The sequence below is a fragment of the Salarias fasciatus genome, chromosome 11, assembly GCF_902148845.1.
Source record: "Salarias fasciatus chromosome 11, fSalaFa1.1, whole genome shotgun sequence".
Classification (NCBI taxonomy): domain Eukaryota; kingdom Metazoa; phylum Chordata; class Actinopteri; order Blenniiformes; family Blenniidae; genus Salarias; species Salarias fasciatus.
The window spans coordinates 8,270,911-8,276,910 of record NC_043755.1 but is presented as its reverse complement, the minus strand read 5'-3'; positions in this window follow the sequence as shown (position 1 = coordinate 8,276,910).

The window sequence follows — 6,000 nt, the reverse complement described above, 5'->3', positions numbered from 1 at the left end:
TCGTCTCATGCTGATGACATCACGCCTCTGTTGGTCCAGAGTGAGTCACTCGCTGCGCTGATCAGTGGTGAATTACAGTAAATAAACGCAGGATTGTTCTGGTCGTACAGAACACGGTGTGACCTGCCGGGGCGCAGAGAAACACACCCAGGAAGCTGTACTGTAATTGATGTTGTTGTTGTGGTGGGACGGGGCCTGTAATGCACTCTGCTTGAGAGCCGTATCGCCAGACACTCAAGTTTCAGTCGAACCCCATTTATGGCAAAAACCATCTGCTGCCATTTGATTACGATAACAAATATTGATTTGAGCCGGCAGCCTGGGCGGAAAAAGCAATGATGTGTGACAAAACATGTTGACCACTTAATATGTCTGTTTAATGTTTAATGTCGTTGTCTCTGTCGCTCAGATTTGTGGGTTCTCGGTTCGAAATGTTTTTAAAATCACCAAAACCTAAGCAGTGTGCTTCTGATGTCTCCGTACACACACAAACACACACACACACACACACACGTACACGTACATGCGCGTGGCCGGCTCGTCTCGCTCTGTCACGGCGTTGTGATTTGCAGCCCTGCTACCAGTCTCACTCCCATTGGCAGGCCATTGCGGCGCTGCATTAAATCTTGTCATGCCAAGCGGTCTGCCCAGCCCAGCAAGCCCAGCCAGACAAACTGCAGAGTCGGTCAGAGGGGCCCCACCTGCTCGCAATCGCTCACTCTTGCTTTTCTTTTACTTCTGACAGGCGCCTTTTGGCCTTTCTTCTTTCCTTCCCCGCTCTCTGTATCTCCTGCCTCCAGCTGATCTGCTGCAGTCTGAAACACATCGGCTTCATCTCCCCCCACCCCCAGCACCTTCTAATCACTTAGCTGTACCCTCTTCACCATCTGCATGAAATCCGATGAGTCAGTCAGACTTTCCCTCTCACAGAAATGCATTCGGATATATGATTTTGTTCCAATTCAGTATTTCCAAAAGGGTTAAAACAATTAACTAACTTATATGCTTCTTTTGCTTTTCTTTTCTCCTAGACTCTTTTTCTTCCAGTTGACGCCCCACACCTGCCTTGTTTTTCTTCCTGGAACGTCCATCTCTCTCCCTCCCTCTCTCTCCTCGGCCCTTCTGCCCCCGTTCCCCCCCCGTGGAGTGAAAGAAGTCAGTATTGACGCCGAGTTTTGGTCGTGGTGTGTGAGCGTGTGTCATGGTTCCTCAGCCCCCACTGCCCAGTCATTGTGGCTGTAATGCCATAATTACCCCCCATTACGGGGGAGAGAGAGGAGGAGGAGAGAGAGAGGTGGTTTCAAAGGAGAAGAAACGGAGGGGGGGGGGGGGTTTGATTTGATGAGAGATGAATGAGGGGATCCAGATTAGCTGGACAGAGATACGAGCGAGGGGCGAAAACCTTGTTTTTGACTAAAAGCGGGAAAAGATGAGTGAAAGGTGTTTGAAGATTCAACGTGCTGCAATATTGATCAGTCGGGCTGGCCTCTTGAAGGCGGCGTCTGAGCAGAGTCTGGGACGGCGTGTCTCGGGGGGCTCGCCCGTTCTTGGCTTTTACCATATGTGTACAGGGGGGTATTTTGGATGGGCATGAGGGGGGGAATCAAGAAAGATGTAATGGCTCAGGCTTCATTGGATACACACAGATGGGTCCTTGCCTTGTGCTCCCCCAGACACAAGCATCCACACACAGATGGAAAACAAATCAGGCGGCACAACAGAGGCACAGAGACAAATATGGTTTGATCTCAGGCCCCCAGGATGGTGAGCTGCCTTGACAGTGATTGAAAATCCTTGTCACTGGGTTGGGTTTTTTTTTTTAAACAAATCATATTCTACCCTTTCTTTTAACGTAATTTATTAACTTCTTCATCTTTCAGCATTTTTCCATAACAGGGTTGCCTTTCTGAAAAATCCCTGAAACTTTTCTTGAATTTCACATCTGATGTTTTCTCTTTTCGAGCTGGATGTATAGAAGTCATGTCTGAATTAAACGCTATTATTCCATCATGCATCTGGTCGTACATTCACACTGCAGCAGAACTCACTCTTATTCAAATAGCCAATGCCATTCAATGCTGTCTTACGTTGAATGAATTAGGAGTCCTGGAAGCTGAGCCTTAGAAAAATGAACTGGTACCACCTTACCATTTTTGAGAGCATTACTTTGCAACATATCACCTTTCTTTTCTAAAATCTCAAGTCTTTGAATGACATTGGTAATGGATCTTGAAAATAATGGCTAGGTTTGAGGCTGTGGAAGGAGAGACACATCAACATGACCGCATTTTGCTACATCTCACATTTACTATGCAATTATTTCCATGAACACATAGCCTGAATATTTTTCGTTTGTGTTGCGTCACTTTTGCGTGGAGCACGTGAGATTTATCTTCGATCGCAGCCCTCACTTCCCATCTCAACATCTGATGGTGGCAAGAAACGTCTGTCTTACCGATATGGTTCAAATGCAAAACATGTTTGACCAGTTAGTGGATAAACAAGCCTTGCAGTGTTTAATCGAGAAAGCACACAGAAAAAGGCTATTATTTTACAGCATAACATTGCTCTGGGAATGCCACCAGGACAACCTAAATATGCAAATAAAAATATGCTCACAGATATAAATACACCATTTAAGTTTGACAGAGGTGGTAACACTTTCATATTTCTATTGTAACCCCGGGGAGGACATGGAGAATTTGCAATTGCCTGCAATTCATTCAGTGGCAAAGGATGATTAATATTCTACAAAATGGTTTATGTATTCATTTTCAAAGCCTGAGGGTTGGAATGCAGAGACGACGCCAACGTCGAGTTGGTGTAGGAACGATAAAGTCCACACAGCCCAGCAGGCAAGTGTGTGTGTGTGTGTGTGTGTGTGTGTGTGTGTGTGTGTGTGTGTGTGTGTGTGTGTGTGTGTGTTTTGTAAGCAGCAGAAAGTGCATTGCAGGGACTTTGAAGGCAGGGGCTGATTCCTAATTAATTTCCCTCTGAAAAGCTACATTTACACGGAATGCAGAAAAAGACGTCTGAAGAAAAGAGTACAGCGTGCACGCTGCATGAAAAAGGCACACACACACACACACACACACACACAAACACACACAGTCAGCTTTAGAAAAGACACGATTTTGTGATCTTGCTTTTTTAGTTCTTGCAGCTTTACATTATGTTCCTTTTTGCAGCATGTTGAAAGCCTCTATTTTAATATCACATTAATCTGTGATTAGCAGGCACACGCTGTACCAAATGAGGAGCATATAACAGTCAAAGCATTAACAAAATCAGCTTGAACGTCTTCATCAGATATGGAATATGAAATTAAAACTTTTTTTTTTAATGTTATTCGATGAAAAATCACATTTTTTTTAACATAAACTTTGGAATGAAGATATAATCTTCTATGTCTTCATAATTGTTATTAATGATCACAGTGATCTTTACAGGAACCCATGAGCTTTGAAAGCACAAAGTTCATATCTAAATCCTTCCAGCCACATAAGCTACTTTTATTTTGTAAAGTGCTTTTCTATTAATAGTGGACTGTGAGCCTCTGACTGACTGCAGAGTGGAGCATAAATCACTTGTAGCTTTGTGGACGAGACAGCAAACAACAAACGCGTTCATTAACATCTCAACGCCATTACCGTGTGACGAGTGGTCCCATAAAAGAGAGATTAAATCTTGTAGACCAACAAAGCACATTCACTTCTATATACTTATATACTTTCTCCATTAAAAATGATAAAATTTTAATGAAAGAAAGTTAACAAATGTACTTTGTTGAGGAACAAACTTGTGCACTTGGTTGTTTTTTCAATGTGAATTTATGCAAAGGTGATTTTTAATTGTTATTTTCTCACTTAAACACATTTAGAATTACGTGTACCCATTTTACTTTTGGATTTAGAGAATCGTTGAAACTGTCCACATATCCCAGTTTAATTACTTTCTTTTGTCACATAGAATTTCCATTCATTTCATTGAAGGCATGTGGATGTCTTTTTCTTCTAAAATAGAGATTCATTCCAAAAAAATAAAACCAATCTGCATTAATGCTGTGATCTGTGTTTGACTCACAGGGTGCCGGGGGCTGTTAAAATGATAAAATGAGTTGTAATGCAAAACCATGATGATAACAGACGAGGTAGTTGCCGGTCGCTGAAAAACACCCTAAAGCTTCTAAACAGGAGTTTTATTACAGCACTTTTATATCTTATGGATCCAGAAAGTCATTGAAAACATCTTTCACTGTGATTTCTTTAGGAACATTGGCCGTAATTTGCGATCTAGCATGAAAGACAATGGCTTTGATTTACTAAGGTCCTGCAAAAAACGCACTCGGTTCAACAGATGTACCAACAACGTGCAAAAAATTTGCAAAATTCCTCTTAGTTCGTCTATGTTCTGCATGCCATCATCAGTCAGAATTATTCCTATGAGGGTTTTATGTGCATTAGATTCTGTTTTCATGAGAACACTCTGGGGGAAATGGTATTGTTTCTGTGCCCGCTCCCTTGAACGGGCGATGGAGGGATCAGCTCCAGCGCTGAGCCCCCACAAACACAAAGTGAAATGAGATGCAGGGAGTTGAAGTTTCATATGTTTGTGGAGAAAGTTATCGAACATTGGGGTGATGCAGCAAGTAAAGTTGAATCTGCCAATAAAAATAGCTGGAGATGATGGCACAAAAAGCCAAAGGGTGGCGAAAGAGGAGCAATAGGATGCAGAAACTCGTGGTGAGTTTTATCTGAAACAGACCCGATCACAAACATTGCCAACTCTTTCAGATGTTATAAATCTCTGAATGAATCATTTAGTATAAACCTGCCAGTGCTGTGTGATCTGGTAATTCTGCCTGATATTTCATCCTCACGAAGGCAGACACACTAAATCAATAGGTTATGTTCTTTTGAACATCTCTCTGAGGCAATCCCCTGTGCGTACCGCCAGTGGACGGTCTTCAACATGTATATGTGCATTATTATGAGTACTCTCATTTTTATATGTGGAAACCTTCAGGGCCTTTATGTGAGGTTTGTGATCTTTCAATTTCGTGTCATGGTTGGCGGCCCTGCCTTACATGGATTTTAGTTCACAACTGTTTGGTGTGTTTCGTCCAGTCTGCTGGTGTAGTGAGTTTAATCACCGTGAGAGGGAGGGAAACACTGACATGTGGGGGACAACCCCCCCCCTGCAAATCAAGCCCCCCAGTGTCAAAGTGTCTCAAGAATCCTGCTTCAAAACTGCAAACAGTAAACTGCATAAATTACTTTGGTTTCTTCTTCCTCGCTCATTGTTCTTGTAAAATGTGGTCAGTGGTTAACGCTGCCAGCAGTTGACGAACACAGATGACTTTTACGACGCGGTGACCCGCTCTATAGGCGCGGAGGCGGGTGTGTGACTGCCATATTGTTCTGCACCACTTCCTGTCGCTTGGCCCCGTCCACTGTGAGCACGACAGATTTCCCTCCCACGGAGTCACTGTCAGAGTGGGTGGTATTGCGCCTGGCACCCAGTCAGGCAGAATCCACAGTGATAGACACAAAGCGGCATTAGAAGACATTGCTCCAGTGACACTCGTCAGGGGGACACCGGCAAGAGACAGGCGCTCATTTGATCTTGTTATAACCGACCCTGTAGGCACAGCACGTGTTGGCATTTGCACCAGCTCTCTGCTATTAAAGCTGTTATAGCCGTGGCAGGTAAACCATAGGGATGGGGTATAGATGATGACGGTGGTGGTGTGAATTATTAGGATTAGTTTTAGTGACTGCATTGTTGGGTGTATTGATCCTCACAGCCAGTTGGCAGGCAAATGTAAATTATATGGGAATTCTCCAGTAATGCTGAATTCCCGGAGAGAGTAGCCTCATCAGCGTGCAAATTCTGCACCATGACTCATACTCCACCGGGGAGCAGTGCTTGGAAAATATGCAATCGTCTGAAGTCCGGCCAAAAAAGTCAGGAGAGAGAAAGAGGAGAGAAGTGGAGAGG